Consider the following 18134-nt stretch of genomic DNA (forward strand, 5'->3'; position numbering starts at 1 on the left):
CTCATCCATGGGTTCCACACCGTTCTCTTTCGCTCCTCATAAGAATCTTAAGCTTAGAAATTTCATGTAAAGAGGATTTTTCTTTTTACTTATTGTTCGAATTATCTATTAATGTTTAATACATGTGGAACTTTCATCAGTCGTTTCATTTTATTTGTTTTATCCTACTTCATTAATAGTTAAAAAAAAAAAAACTAAGGAGCCTCCGTTTATCAGGCTAGTATTTGATTCCTATGTGAGATACATAGATATTTCAAAATTCTATCAAAGTTCATCTTTACTTCGCAAACGCTAATTTAGTAAATAAAATTAAGACATAATTTTCCTCTCGCAAACTGACCATTTAAATCTGTTATAGTATACGTTTCATGTGGTCTCTTAGTCTTATTGGGTCCCAAGATGAGAATTCAGCAAGTCTGGTGGATTATCCAGCTTTGTGTTGTTATTTGAAATAACATCAATAAGACAAAGTAGCTTAAGTTAGAGAAGGAAACGTCAATTAGAGAAGTTAACATCAGTTAGAGAAGGTAACATAAATTACAGAAGGTAACGTCAATTGAAGAAGGTAACATCAATTAGAGAAGGTAACATCAATTGGAGAAGGTAACATCAATTAGAGAGGGTAACGTCAATTAGAGAAGATAACATCTATTACAGAGGGTATTCTCAATTAGAGAAGGTAACATACATTAGAGAAGGTAACGTCAATTAAAACAGGAAACTTCAATTAGAGAAGGTAACGTAAATTAGATAGGGTAACGCCAATAAGAGAAGGTAACGTCAGTTAGAGAAAGTAACATCAATTAGAGAAAGTAACATCAAATAGAGAAGGTAACGTCAATATGAGAAGGTAACATCAATTAGAGAAGGTAACGTCAATTAGAGAAGGAAACATAAATTAGATATGGTCACGTCTATTAGAGAAGGTAACGGAAAAGAAGGTGTCGTCAATTAGAGAAGGTAACGTCAATTAGAGAAGGTAACATCAATTACAGAAGGTTACGTCAATTAGAGAAGTAATGTCAATTAGAGAAGTTTACGTCAATTAAAGAAGGTAACATCAATTAGAGAAGGCAATATCAATTTGAGAAGGTAACGTTAATTAGAGAACGTAACGAAAAAGGGAGAAGTTAACGTCAATTAGAGAAGGTAACGTCAATTAGAGAAGGTAACATCAATTAGAGAAGATTACATCAATTAGAGAAAGTTATATCAATTAAAGAAGGGTACTCTATTAGAGAAGATACGTACATTAGAGAAAATAACGTCAATTAGAAAAGGTAACGTCAATTAGTTAAGCTAACGCTATTTGGAGAAGGTAAAATCAATTACAGAAGGTAACGTAAATTAGAGACGGTAGCGTCAATTAGAATATGTAACGTCGATTAGAGAAGGAAACATCAATTGGAGAAGGTAACGTCTATTAGAGAATAACGTCAATTAGAGAAGGTAACGCTAATTAGAGAGTGTATCATCAATTAGAGGAGTTAACGTTAATTAGAGAAGGTGACATCAATTACAGAAGGTAACGTCAATTAGAGAAGGTAACGCCAATTAGAAAAGTTTACGTCAATTAGAGAAGGTAACATCAATTAGAGAATGTAATATTAATTTGTAACGTGAATTAGAGAACCTAACGAAAAATAGAGAAGGTAACGTCAATTAGAGAAGTTAACATTAATTAGAGTAAATTACATCAGTTAGGGAAGGTTACGTCAATTAGAGAAGGTAACGAAAAATAGAGAATTTTTAGTCAATTAGAGAAGGTATCATCAATTTGAGAAGGTTACACCAATTAGAGAAGGTAACGCCAATTCGAGAAGGTAAAATCAATCAGAGAGGGTAACGTCAATTAGAGAAGGTAACGTCTATAAGAGAAGGTAACATCAATTAGAGAAGGAAACATCAATTGCAGAAGGTAAGGTCTATTAGAGAATAACGTCAATTAGAGAAGGTAACGTCAATTAGAAAAGGTAACATCAATTAGAGAAAACTACACTAATTAGAGAAGGTTACGTCTATTAGAGAAGTTACGTAAATTAGAGAAGATAACATCAATTAGAGAAGGTGAAGCCAATAAGAGAACGTAACATAAATTAGATAAGGTACGGTCTATTAGAGAAAGTAACGTAAATTAGAGAAGGTAAGGAAAATGGAGGAGTTAACATCAATTAGAGATTGTTACATGAATTAGAGAAGGTATCATTAATTAGAGAATGTAATATAAATTAGAGAAGAGTATATCAATTAGAGAAGGAAACGTCAATTCGAGAAGGTAACATACATAAGAGAAGGTTACGTCTATTAAAAAAGTTACGTCATTTAAGGAAGAGAACGTCAATTAGAGAAGGTAACGCCAATTAGAGAAGGTAACATCAATTAGAGAAGTAACGTAAATAAGAGAAGGTAAAATCAATTACAGAATGTAACGCCAATTAGAGAAGGTAACATCCATAAGAGAAGGTAACATCAAATAGGGAATGTAACATAAAATGGAGAACGTAACGTCAATATGAGAAGGTAACATCTATTAGAGAAGGTAACATCAATTAGAGAATGGAAACGTCAATTAGAGAAGGTAACGACAATTAGACAATGTAACGTTATTAAGAGAAGGTAATATCAATTTGAGAAGGTAATGAGAATAAGAAAAAGTACATACAAAAAGAAGGTAACGTCAATATGAGAAGGTAACATCAATTATAGAAGGTTACGTCAATTAGAGAAATTTACATAAATTAGAGAAGGTTACGTCTATTATAGAAGGTAACATCAATTAGAGAAGGTAACGTCAATTAGAGGAGATTACATCAATTAGAGAAGGTAACGGAAATACGAGAATGTAACATCAATTAGAGATGGTAAAATCAATTAGATAAGATAACATCAATTAGATAAAGTTACATCAATTAGAGAAGGTTACGTCTTTTAGAGAATTTACGAAAATAAGAGAAGAGAACGTCAATTAGAGCTGGTAACGGCATTGAGAGGAGGTAACGCCAATTGGAAAACGTAACGTCAGTAAGAGATTGCAACGTCAATTAGAGAAGATAGCATCAATTACAGAAGGTAACGTCAATTAGAGGAAGTAACGTCATTTAGAGAAGGTAACATCAATTAGAGAAGGAAACATATATATGAGAGGTAACCACTATTAGAGAATAACGTCATTAGAGAAGGTAACGCCAATCAGAGAAGGTATCATAAATTAGACAAGGTAACGTCAATTAGATATGGTTACATGAATTAGAGAAAGTTACATCAATTAGAGAAGATTACGTTTATTAGGGAAGTTACGTCAATTAGAGAAGAGAACGTCAATTAAAGAAGGTAATGTATATTAGAGAAGGTAACGCTAATTGGAGAAGGTAGCGAAAATTAGAGAAGTTTACATCAATTAGAGCGGGTAACGTCAATTAGAGAAGGTAACGACAATGGGAGAAAGTAACGTAAATTAGAAAAGTAACGTAAATCAGAGAAGGCAAAATTAATTACAGAAAGTAACGTCAATTAGAAAAGTAAACGTCAATTAGAGAAGGTAACATTAATTAGAGAAGGTAACATAAAATGGAGAAAATTACGTCCATATCAAAGATAACATCAATTAGAGAATGTAACATCAATTAGAGAATGTAACATCAATTAGAGAATGTAACATCAATTAGAGAAGGTAACATACATTATAGAGGGTAATATCAATTGGAGGAGGTAACATCAATTAGAGAACGTAACAAACAATAAAGAAGGTAACGTCAATTAGTGAAAGTAACGTATATTAGAGCAGGTAAGAAAAATAGAGAAGGTAACGTCAATTAGAGAAGGTAACGTCAACCAGAGGATGTAACATCAATTAGAGACGGAACCATCAATTAGACAAGAGAACATCAAATAGAGAACAGTACATAAATTAGAGAAGGTTACGTCAATTAGAGAAGAGAAAGTAAATTAGAGAAGGTAACGTCAATTAGAGAAGCTAACGTCAGTTAGACAAGGTAACATCAAATAAGAAGATAACGTCAATTAGATATGGTAACATCAATTACAAAGTTACATAATTTAGAGAAGGTTACATCTTTTAAAGAAGTTACGTCAACTAGAGAAGAGAACGTCAATTAGAGAAGGTAACGTCAATAAAAAAAGGTAACGCCAATTGGAGAAGTTAAATTCAATTAGAGAAGGACACCTAAATTAGAGAAGGTGAAACCAATTACATAGGTAACGTCTATTAGAATAGGTAACATCAATTAGAGAAGTAAAGTAAATTAGAGGAGGTAAAATCAATTACAGCAGTTAACATTAATTAGAAACGGTAACCTCAATTAGAGAAGGTAACATCACATAGGGAATGTAACATAAAAGAGAAGGTAACGTCAATTAGAGAATGTTAACATACATTAGAGAAGGAAACATCAATTAGAGAAGGTAACGTCAATTACACAAGGTAACATCAATTAGAAAAGATAATATCAATTTAGAAGGTAACGTGAATTAGAGAACGTAAAGGAAAATAAAGAAAGTTACGTCAATTAGAGAAAGAAACATAAATTATAAAAGGTAACACAAATTAGAGAAATTTACATCAATTAGAGAAGGTTATGTCTATTACAGATGGTGATATCAATTAGAGAAGGTAACGTCAATTAGAGAAGATTACATCAATTATAGAGGGTAACAGCAATTCGAGAATGTAACATCAATTAGAGAAGGAAACGTCAATTAGATAAGGTTACATCAATTAGAGAAGTTTACGTCTATTAGAGAAGTTACGTAAACTAGAGAAGAGTACGTCAATTGGAGCTGGTAACGTCAAAAAGAGGAGGTAACGCCAATTGGAGAAGGTAACGTCAATTAAAGATGGTAACCTAAGTTAGAGAAGGTAACATCAATTATAGAAGGCAATGCCAATTAGAGAAGGTAGCGTCAATTTGAGAAGGTAACATCAATTAGAGAAGGAAACATAAATTGGAAAAGGTAACGCCTATTAGAGAATAACGTCATTAGAGAAGGAAACGCCAATTTGAGAAGGTATCATCAATTAGACAAGGTAACGTCAATTAGATGAGGTAACATCAATTAGAGAAAGTTACATCAATTAGAGAAGATTAAATTTATTAGAGAAGTTACGTCAGTTAGAGAAGAGAACGTCAATTAAAGAAGGTAATGTATATTAGAGAACGTAACGCTAGTTGGAGAAGGTAACGTCAATTAGAGAAGATAACATCAATTAAAAAAGGTAACGTCAATTACAAAAGGTTACGCCGATGGGAGAAGGTAACGTCAATTAAAGAAGGTAACGTAAATCAGAGAAGGTAAAATGAATTACAGAAGGTAACGTCAATTAGAAAAGGAAACGTCAATTAGAGAAGGTAATATAAAATAGAGAAGATAACGTTAATATGAGAAGATAACATCAATTAGAGCAGGAAACATAAATAACATTAATTATAGAAGGAAATATCAATTTGAGAAATTAACGTGAATTAGAGAACGTAACGAAAAATAAAGAAGGTAACGTCAATTAGAGAAGGTAACGTAACATAGAGAAGATAAGGAAAATAGAGAAGGTTACGTCGATTAGAGAAGGTAACGTAAATTAGAGAAGGTAACGTACATTAGAGAAGGTTACGCCAATTAGAGAAGGTAACGTCAATTAGAGAATTTAACATTAATTAGAGAAGGTAACAATAATTAGAGAAGGTTATGTTTATTAGGGAAGCTAACGTAAATTAGAGAAGGTAACATCAATTAGAGAAGGTAACATCAATTAGAGAAGGTAACTTTAATTAGAAAGTTAACATCAATTAGAGAAGGTACCATCAATTAGAGGAGGTAACATCCATAAGGGAATGTAACGTCAATTAGTGAATAACGTCATTTAGAGAAGGTAACATCAATCAATGAAGGAAACGTCAATAAGAGAACGTAACATCAATTAGAGAAGGTAACGTGAATAAGAAAATAATGTCAATGAGAGAAGGTAACCTGAATTAGAGAAAATAACATCAATTAGAGAATGTAACGTCAATTAGAGAAAGTAACGTCAATTAGAGACGGTACCAGCAATTAGAGAAGATTATGTATATTAGAGAATAACGTCAATTAGAGAAGGTAACGTGAATTAGAGAAAGTAACATCAATTAGAGAATGTAACGTCAATTAGAGAAGGTTACGTCAATTAGGGAAGGTAACGTCAATCAGAGAAGGTAACATCAATTAGAGAAGGTTACGTCAATTAGAGAATAACGTCAATTAGAGAAGGTAACGTCAATTAGAGAAGGTAACGTCAATTAGAGAACGTAGCATCAATTAGAGAAGGTTACGTCAATTAGAGAATAACGTCAATTAGAGGAGGTGACGTGAATTAGAGAAGGTAACATCATTTAGAGAAGGTAACGTCAATTAGAGAAGGTAACGTCAATTAGAGAATAACGTCAATTAGAGAAGATATCGTCAATTAGAGAAGGTTACATCAATTAGAGAAGGTAACATCAATTAGAGAAGGTAACATCAATTATATAAATTAACGTCAATTAGAGAATAACGTCAATTAGAGAAGGTATCGTCAATTAGAGAAGGTATCGTCAATTAAACAAGGTTACATCAATTAGAAAAGGTAACATCAATTAGAGAAATTAACGTCAATTAGAGAATGACATCAGTTAGAGAAGGTAACGTCAATTACAGAATGTAAAATAAATTAATGAAGGCAACATCAATTAGAGAAGGTTACGTCAATTTAAGAATGTAACATCAATTAGAGAAGTAACATCAATAAGAGAAGGTAAAATCAATTAGAGAAGGGGAACGTCAATTAGAGAATGTTACGTCAATTAGAGAAGGTAACATCAATTAGAGAAACTAACGTCATTTAGAGAAGGTTCAGCAGGTCTAATAAAAGTTTAGCCGTACCGAAATTTTATTCGGATCGTTAATACTATTTTATTGCGAATATTCAGTCAGGTCTTACTCGTAGGAGACGCATGCATATTCCAGTTTTTTCTCAGAAACCCTTTTACAGAGACACCTTTGACATTTTAGGACAATGTCTAATAGACATTTAAGTTTCTCACCCAAGTATATATGGGTGTGTGCGTATAAATTAGAAAATAAATATAAATAATTTTTACATAAATACAGTTGCCTATTGTGCATTTAAGACTATTAAAATAGATAGGTGAAGCGTCACCAATAATGGACATATATGCCATATTGATGACGGGGAAAATAAATTTGACGTAAGTTGTCCGATCGTTTTTTTTTTCTTTTGTTTTTTTGTTTGTTTGTTTGCTTTTCTTTTCACATTGGGTTTTAATGCCACTAATGCTTACAGTTTCAGCCGGAATTACATCGGTTGTTAAAATTATCGTTGCTTCATTTATTCTTTAATGGTCCCTGATACGACAGCTCTCAATACATAAACCAGATCGATCCTCTGTCCATCTAAGCCTCAGACAATCTCCCCTTTTTTATCCATTTATGTCACGCATTTTTACTCTAATCTCACCAAAATTTGGCACTGAATTTAGCAAAAGAGTCAATCTAGAAATTTCACGATGTAGCAGAGTCACTTGTGAATTCCAGTTTTTCTTTCCTTTCGCGTTAGTTAATTTCATTTGGATTTTGTTTATCGTAAATTAAACAAAGGCAAGAACGTCTAAAGGGATTGTGAGAAAAACAAACCAAAGTTTTATTCATAACATAGCAGGGATATCCAGCGTTGTCCGGAGCCATGTAAAATTAAATAGACGTTAAATAATGGGTGTAACATCTTTATATTAATCCTCTATCACTCCACACGCTCGGTTTATCTTATTTCCATGTACCTCTCCCTATTTGTCTACCTTTCTCCCCATCCCCTTTTTGATGCTCTGCCCGACCCATTCCTCCCTCTTGCTTTAATCTGTGCCGAAAAATAATAATAATATATATCCTTTCCTGGAGCTATTTCTATCAAATGTAATCTCATATTTATTGCTCCTGGACAACGCCGAGTAGAACAAAACACCATAATATTCTGGATCGCGAGTCATTCAAGCTCCACGTTTATTTTTATAATCATATAACGATAAATTATATTGTTAATTAAAATAGTTCAAATGAAAAATGTTATATTGTAATTTATATTTATTACTTCTGGAAAACCCTAAGTAGAACAAAAGATTCTGCTATTTCCGCTCATTTATTTAATAATATGTTCACTTATCTAATAATACAGTAATATATGACAGCTTTATTGTTCTCTGACAACAACGAGTAGAACGAAAGTGTCTGTTACCCTACGCTACTTTGCCTCATTTACCAAATATAATAAGGTAATGTTAGTAAAGTATTGCTATAAGTACGGTGAAAATTACTTTATGAAGAGAAATGATGTTGATAATGAAAATTTATTTGCTACCAGGCAACATATAATAAGACAAAAGATTTTGTTACTCTTCCCTTTCTGCTTCCAAATGCAATAATATAACTTTAGTTAAAAGACTTTCATATAACTGTCAGAAAGTAACGTTTAAATATAAATATGAATATAATACGATGAAGACTTCGGTCTCTCTCGATCAAAGGTCACTTCCTGGCCAAACGAAATCAATATAACATGGTAACACCCTGTTATGAAATATCCAAGTTATGGAATTTCCAAAGGCTACGTCCCAGTTAGTGAAGTACCAATATAACTCGATGACGACCGTTGTATTCACCAGTACATAAGTGTAGTTCTAGGTAGTCCCGGTTTCGGACACATAAGAAAGTTCAATAACGTGTTATATGATGACAGGGTTGATGCACGATTCCTGTATTCCTTGCCTCAACAATGGCTCGCAAGAACAAGAACAGAAATAAAAGAAAGAATAAATAAAAGAATAAAAAACTAGTTGAACAACTCGAGGTCTTCAGGAATACGTATGTCACGGGCCGTAGTTCGCGGGCGCTGGCTTGGCCGCCCTTCACTTCCTGTTTGCTGTCTCCTGAAAGAAATTACTCCAATTGGTGCCATTCGTTTGTGAGCTAGTATCGAATTCCCCGCGAAACAAATAATTGACTCCAGACGTAAATCCTTGGGTTTTCGTTTATAAAGATACATTATCAAATAAATTCTGGATACAAAAATGTTTTTTTTTTTTTACAGTTATGATAAAGCATAAAAAATATATGCAATGTCTTTTTTCAATAGGCAGCCTTCTTAGACAGAGACTCAAACAATACATTTTTTGACAACTTATTATCTCCATCTCCCCCTCTCTATATGACGGTCAGTGAACGGGGATGTAGCGTGGGTGGAAGGGTGGACAGGTTCGACTCATATGCAACCGAATTCGGCTGCCTAGACTGACGAAAATACGCTCCACGCATCCTCTTATATTGGATTTTGGAAGTCTGAGTTTTTCATTCAGACACACCATCTTTTTATGTCAAAATTAGATTCGCCATGATTGGCTAAATTGTCCAAATTACTTGTGCATATAAATTAAGTGGTTTCTTAACATAAACTACATTTTTCCACACAAGTTTCTCACACCGACGAAATTCTAAAAACCTTGAACCCAAGGTCACATCTAAGACAAAAACAATATTATTCGACACAATGTAACGGTTCTCGTCACAAAACAATATTTTGCGTCTCCCACCAAAAAAAATAGGATCAGCAAGACCACCGATTGTTGCCCGGGATTGTTTATATAAGATAAGACTCTAATTCAGCTCTAATTTAACCATTACTGATATAATTTTCGATCATCGTATGTGATTGGATCATATGAAAAGAAGTTATATGAATAATACTAATTATATTACTCCCTGACATCATGGATATAAGAAAAGGACTGTAACTACTTTACCCACTTCTCCAATTTTATTAATTGTACTATAAGTTAAGTAAGAAGGCCTTCACAGCACTGACAAAAGTACACCTAAATAAAAATATAATGTTGATAATCTTCAATCCCAGAAAATGACGAGTAAAACTAATTCCTCAGTAATATTTTAAATTCTTTGCCCTTTAATTATAAAATATTAAAAAGATAGATAATATAAACAAAGACAATAGTTCGAAGATAGTTATATGAATCAAGAAGAATAACTTTAAATCCTACATTTTTTTAATCCTGGAAAAAGGCGAGTAGAACGATAAATTAAAAAATACCCCTTCTACGTGTCAACATATCATGAAGATATGAAATGTTTATAAAGACAATTGCCCAGGGAGTATCAAAACATATTACATTTATTACTGTTTCATATAGTGATGGTAATTAGAGAAACGAAGTAAATAATATTTCCAAATGATATTTATTACAAAAGAATGCTGGAATCGAACTCAGTGATCAAAAGTTTAAAAGAATACATATTGCTATTGAGATGCAATTCCGGGAATGGTAGAAGTATCCATTGTAGTTAGAAATAACTATAAAAACAAAGTTAGGTCAGAGCAGGAGAATGGGACAATGGGAACCAAGCAATGTTCTGTGTTGCCAGAAACGTGTTTGAGTCATATGTAATGTGCAAACTCTACATGAAAAAACATTCACATGTTTGAGAACGTTCTGACGTCACAAAGAAAGATAGATCCAATATATATCAGTTATATTAGGGTTCGAAATGAGTTACGGAGTGGAGAAAACAGTCAGACTCGGGGGAGTTAGAAGTTGAGAGAAGCGAGGCTGAGAAGGGAAGACAAAATGTAGGAACATAAGCTGACATCGAATGCCTGATCATTCTCATCACCAACTGAAATAAATGTTTTCATGTTGTTTCGTCATCATTTCAACAAGGTAATGCGTGTCTTCTATTATTATATAACATCACGCTGTCGCATCATCTTGAATATTGAACTTTATAATACCCCCTTCTAAAAGTGTCTGACCCTATCATCAAAACTGTATCTCCTCTCTGTGTTTAAAAGAATATTCTATTACTCTTTCTATACCTATATCAGCTCCTTATTAATATGAAATGTGTAACCTGTTATATGTCGTCACGTCCCCGTCATGAACACCACTACACACAAGACATCGATTTGGTACCCCCACTGTTCAATCGCTGACGTCCAGGCATTTCCCGGTCGTAAACCTCGCTTAAATATTATATTTCAATTCATGAAGATTTCAGATTTATTATTAGAGTCAATCCCTTACGATTATTATATATTATATTGTACCTAATAAATAGTAGTGACTAGCAGGGTGCATGGTGTTGCCCAATCATAAAATACGTGTTAATATGATATTTTAATGTATGCAGATTTCGTATTTATTATTATTGAGCATTGTGTGTATTGATTATTATATTGTACCCAATATGTGTATGTGATTTTAAAAGTAACAAAATAAAACACTTGGGTTCCATCAGCTGAAATCAAAAGCAAGATATTTAGCGCTCCAACCTTAGTTGTTGCCGTGGGAGCTATCGTCAGAAAAATACGAAATAGTTGAGAAATGAAAGACGTTAACGTATGTATGTATATTTGCGCATGCGTACAAGAGCACTTTAAGTAAACTTACGCCTGTCATGTTCCAGATTTTTTATCGTTTAACATGGATATTTATCGGCTTAAACCCATAAAAGAAGGGCCCATGATGAATGCAATCATTTGACGCGTCTTGCGCTGCTCTGCGACCTTGCGTTTCGAAAAAGATGCAGTTTGAAAATGTGGAAACAAACAAATAGACACACACAAATAGTGAGTTTTATAAATTAGAATTCACCGTCTCAAATTTGATAATATCATGGTCATTAAATGTGTGTTTCCAAAATCTGTTCTAAATAATTCTCCGTTTATTATTATTATTATTATTAGTAGTAGTAGTAGTAGTAGTAGTAGTAGTAGTAGTAGTAGTATCAATTTCATTATCCATTAAAATCCAATTAGTAAAATACATGAGTATTATTGCACTTCATAATTTTAGTTAAGCATGTGTTAGAAATGTAAAGTGTACGCTGCGACATGGTCACATAACCTTTCAAATGTCTAGTTAAACATATTAGAAGCAAAGCAAAGTTTTTTAAGGGAAAATATGAGGCGAACTAGGCAGTTAACAGCACGAATTCTCTCGAGAAAAAATAATATGACAGGTCAGTATATGTAAAATTTAGACAACCGCGTAGATTATGTCGAAATGAGACATTTGAAATGTTAAATACAACGAACCCAAAACTTATAAAATTGTAAAATAGAAATAATGGACAGCTATATAAACAGAATAAACTTTACTTAAATTTACATAAAAAATAAATTATTATAAAAAAAGAATAAGGTCCACCATGTATTAAGATAATCTTAACTATTGATTCAACACATTCATAAAAAAACACGCGTCATCCTATACAAAAGAGTGCAATAGAATGTGAAGTAGATCTCAACCAAACTGCTAGAAGAGTGAAGCCCAGTTATTGGCTAAGGAAAACTTCAAATCGCAGGGATAAGTGAATATGGATCTGATTGGTTAGCTCCAAAAAATAAACATCACGCGGATATATATTTAAACAGCAAGTAACACGAATTCTTCCTGACGATTTTTAGCCTGACGATTTTAGGGAATGAAACGTGGAAGATTCTGTTTAGCTTATTTGCCATATATTTCGAAATTTACTATCTATTTTTACCCATGTAGTGGAAACTGTTTAAATAAATATAAAAAATTAATACATAAAATACATCTAATATTTTATATAGACAAATATGGAGATAAACATATAGCTTCACACAGACACACACACACACACACACACAGACACACACACACACACACACACATATATATATATATATCTATATATAAAGCTATATGGCTGTCTATCTCCATATTTTCCAACTCTATCTTCTCCGAAACTAAAAGTCGTAGCGCGGCGCTATAAGCCTATAACGATTTGATTTTTTACTGACCGTCTATTTATTGGACTTCAGCCGGTAAAATAGTTTTTTCAGAGGTCAACAATGGGTCGAAATTGAAAAAATCGTTAACTATTTTGTACATTCATTTATTGTAAATTTTTAATCAGGTCATATGCGTGTCAAGTTCGTACAGTGATAACACCACCGGCTTTGAATGCTACAGTTTTCAGTTTCAGTTTTGTTTCTACCTGATGGCACCTAAGTACCTATTTTTTTTACTTTTGAAATCACAACTCTATAATAATTTATACGAAATCTGGACAAATTAAAATATCATATTAAAGCGTGTTTAACGCACGGGCAAAGCCGGGTGCCACCCATCTCGGATATATATATATATATATATATATATATATATATATATATATATATATATATATATATATATATATATCATAATTTAGGTATTTAAATATGATTAGAAAAAGTTACTTTTCAAATATAGAATTTTTATTGTTTGGAAACAAAGAATACAGTTTAATAAATGTATTTCCTTAACTCATGAGTTTTCGGTATATATTTATCTCCTCAGAGGAAAAATATTAGCAAATGTTACGAGGGGCGTGCAATAAGTAATGCCCCTGACCCACTTCTAGTTGTCTGATCTAGCTAAAATTTTGCATGCGCAATAATTTATATCTCTACGGGTTATGTGGCAAATTACAGCTCTGAATTAATGGTGGTTTCTGTTTTACAGGTGTTTGACCTGAGTCAGGTGTGAAATGGAGCCTGTTGAATGTCGAGCAGTGATCCGGTTTTTGTATTTGAAAGGACGCACACCACAGGAAACTTTTGATAAAATGAAAGAAACTTATAGTGATAATGCTCCATCATATGACCTTGTAAATCGTTAGCATCGTGAATTCAAACATGGCCGGAAGTCTGTGGAAACAGCTCCCAGACTTGGTCGTCTCCCTTCTGCCATTGATGAGGTCTCTGTCCGTCAAGTTGAGGCTGCCATTTTGGAAGATCGGCGCATTACTATTCGCAAAATAGCCCAAGATGTCAAGATTAGTACAGGGTCTGTAGAAACTATCATTCATGACAATTTGCATATGCATAAGGTGTCTGCCAGATGGATTCCCAGGTTGCTCACACCATTCCAGAAGCGAGAACGCGTCGAGTGCTCGAGGATGAGTTTGGAAATGTGCCAAGAAGATGAGTCAAAGATTTTCAAAAGACTGATTACACAGGATGAAACCTGGGTTCATCTCTATGATCCAGAAACCAAAGCCCAGTCAATGCAGTGGAAGCACTTGGACTCACCACCTCCAAAGAAGACAAGTGTACAGCCCTCCGCTGGCAAGGTCATGCTCACAGTTTTCTGGGACTAGGACGGAGTTGTGATGACAGATTTCCTGGCAAAGGGTACCACAATAACAGGAGTCTATTATGCTTCACTTTTGAGGAAATTGAGGGAAGCTATCAAAATCAAGAGGCGTGGCAAGATCAGCAAAGGTACCCTCCTCCTGCAGGACAACACCTCGGTCTACAACTCGCATGTCGCCAGATCAGAAGCACGGGTGTATAGTTATGAAATCCTTCCCCATCCTCCATACTCTCCTAACCTTGCACCCTCTGACTCTCACCTCTTCCCAGCCATGAAGCTGTTTTTGAAAGGAAAGAATTTCCTAGATGATGCAGTCTTGATTTCTGAAGTCATGTCGTGGTTGGAGGACCAACCCTGGGTGTTCTACAAAAACGGTCTCCAGAGCTGCATCAAACGATGGGAGAAATGCATAACTCTGGGTGGTTCCTATGTAGAGAAATACTGTGCCAAGTTTCGTTGCTCTACTGCTATGGGAAGTGGGTCAGAGGCATTACTTATAATCGTAATCGTTTCTTCAAATACATTAAAAGTACGTTCTTAGAGTCATCTACTTTTCCATTATTCGATTGTGTTTCCGAACGATTGTCTCCTTCAAGTGGAGCGACAATAATTCTTTTATCATCAGTCTTTAAAGTAGTCTGTCTGCTCTGCCATTACTTTTTGTACATTTTGCTTGCAGTAGATTCTGATTGAGTCGTTTTGTAAGATGTGCACCGAGTAGGACGCGAAAGGCACGCAGTAAAGCGTGAGTGCATACCAAAAAATAAACAATATAAAATTGACTTTTAGCACATCATACGAAGATACAAGTTTTAAATTATACGACCAAAATAACGAACGAATTACAAAGTGGAATCTCATAATCGCGTCGAACAAAAACAAGAACTCGTACTATTTGAATCCTTCCGACTACTGTTCTCATATTGATTGTTAGTTTCACAACGTTTCGATCGATATAACCTCTGAACTTGTTCAAGCGTATCTTGTTGAACTCGGAATCCTTCCGCAAGCTCAAGAATCTTTCTGTCAAACTCGGGAATCTGAACGGAATTCCTTATTTAATTCCCGGGGTGAGCATAACTGGGTCGAAGTTCTAAGTAATTCGCAATTATATTTTAGTGTCATCTGTACAAAGGATTGGACCTTCAAGCCACAGAAGAGTGTAACTTTATAACTGATACAAAGTGCTTTATCCATTACGCCACAGGTCCTTGCAGACAATTCTAGTGTGAATTTTAGAAACTTTAAGTGTATTTAATTGAGGGTTCTGTTCGATATTCGGTGCAGATTCCCGAGTTTGACAGAAAGATCCAGGACTTCCACAGGCACGATACATCTGAAGAAGGTCGAAGATTATATCGATCAATGTGTTGTGACGATAACATTCAAGATGAGATTAGTAGTTCGAAGAATCCAAATAATACGAATATTCAATCCTCATCTGAAAAAAAATCCAGAAACGTAATAAGAGGAACTATTTAGAATTTCAGTTATTATTGTCAATATTTGTGATAAGAAAGAAGGAACGTTGAATTGTTTGCCCTTTCGCTTCCACCTCTGTTAAACACAAATCAACGTAGGTAAAGTTGAAATAATATAAGTTTATTGCCATCATACTGAGTTTTTTTCTTTTTTTTCATCCTACACGGAGAGTTTTATTTGCCTGCCCACCACAGAAATGTATCACAATATCTGTTTGGTATTATTTGGATTATTCGGAGCAGTTTTCTCTTTTTATGTGTTCTCACAACGTATTGACCGATGCAGCATCCGAGATGAAAAGAATTTCACCTGTAGTCATAATTATACAACTCCAAATAATAAACTTTCGAAACATTATATAGATGTTCAACTGAATAGCGTAATTAACAATTGCTTTTAAATAAATAAAAAAATAGGCTATTGAAATGATCTAAGACTTAATTCTAGCTATAATTATTGATACTGCAGTGATCTCTTTGGTATCCGTGTGATAATATGGACGTTTTTTAAGGTGTTAGGGAGTGATTTATATGAAATATATAGCGGTATTAGGGTTAGGATTAAGATTAAAAACAAAACCATGACAATTGTTAAAAATGATTTACCAAGGTACACAAAACCGGTCGTAAGTGGAATATTTAATTAACTGGGAATGGACAAGTCATTTTCCATTTATCGGCCACTCTTAGACAAAAGACTGAACATAGGATTTCCGATTTTGAGAAAATAAATTTAGAAGTCAGATTTAGTTTTACGACAGTTTTCAGTTTAGTACAGTTGACAGCTCGGGGGTTTCCCAAGAGCGATCTATGAGATTGGAATCAAAATCGGGCGAAGGCAGACCAAGTTGAAAAGAGAATATAGGAACCGACATTTGAAGGGGATTGTCTTCGCTAGGAGATGCTGTATCACACAGTGCTTAACTTAGTTATACAAACAACTTGTCTTGTTTTTTTAATTATTGTGTTGCGACCACAAAGGCGATCATCGGGTTAAATCAAGATTTTCGCAAATAGCTTTCTTTATAGATCTTTTAGTGATACACATATATCAGTCCACGGCGTTGCTAAACGTCGTTTCACTGTGCTTAAGAAATTGCTAAAAGTTCCCTATTATACAATGTTTTTTTTACGGGAGAAATAATTTTCTTTTATTTTGAAAACTGTGTATCTGTCTGTGTGTCTGTCTGTATGTCTGTCTGTGTGTATTTTTGTCTGTCTGTGTACATTTCCCTACGCAATAACTCTGTTAATTTTTAGTCTACAGACTCGAAATTTAATATACAGGGTACTGAGATTTGGGAACATCTATGTGATCGGTTTTCAGTCAGAAATTCGGCTGTTAAGGGGTTAAGTTCAACGATTTGACCTTTAATAACTCTACCAAACTTCTCCGACAATTTTGGGTCTAAACACTTGAAATTTTAGGTATAAGTTCCTTGGGCATGGATCTAACTTAATAACTTCATTAGAGCCCTAAACAATAAATGTTAAGTGGTCATAATAGGGGTCAAATTTTTAAAAAAAAATTAACCGTTTCTTTGTTATTTTTTTTATTTTTTTTTTTTTTTTGTTCTTTGCTCAGCATACACCTCCGAACAACGCCGGGCACCCATGCTAGTATATATTCTATGATTTAATGACAATTTCAGAATGAAAGAGATGCGTTTATATATATATATATATATATATATATATATATATATATATATATATATATATATATATATAAATGCATCTCTTTCATTCTGAAATTGTCATTAAATCATAGAATTATATAATATTTTAATACAGAACATACATATATATACATATATATATGTATGTATATATATATGTATATACATACATATATATATATATATATATATATATATATATATATATTCTGTATTAAAATATTATATCATTCTATGATTTAATGACAATTTCAGAACAATGAATGAAAGAGATGCGTTTTTTCTCATATTATCGAATGGCTGTCTGTTTGGATTAGTATAGGAGATCTTTTAAATAAATATCTGATGCGTGTAATTTACCAACAACGTAAGACGAGAAAATATCTTACAAAAATGAACTTAAAAGCGAAAAAAAAGTAATTATTTAAAAAAAATAAAGAAAAGAAACGCTCAAGAAAACGTCGATAATTCTTGAAATTGTTTTGCGCGGCACAATGGTAAGTAATGATAATCACCCTCGGCGGAAGGCACGTAGTGAAAAAATGACGTCACAATGACGTCAAACCATTGTGTGAGCTTCTAATGGAACGATCACAATTCACATAGTAATTTACGCTTGTTTTTTGTTTTTTTAATGTTATTTTACCTCTTTTGATCCGCTCTTTTTTATAAAATATTCACATCGATACGAGGGATAGAGGATAAGTTGCATATAATAAAGACATTAGAAAATCCATATGCGTTTGAAATCGTGC

This window comes from Euprymna scolopes, chromosome 15, assembly GCF_053919585.1.
Source record: "Euprymna scolopes isolate OS-2025 chromosome 15, ASM5391958v1, whole genome shotgun sequence".
In the NCBI taxonomy this organism is placed as follows: Eukaryota; Metazoa; Mollusca; class Cephalopoda; order Sepiida; family Sepiolidae; genus Euprymna; species Euprymna scolopes.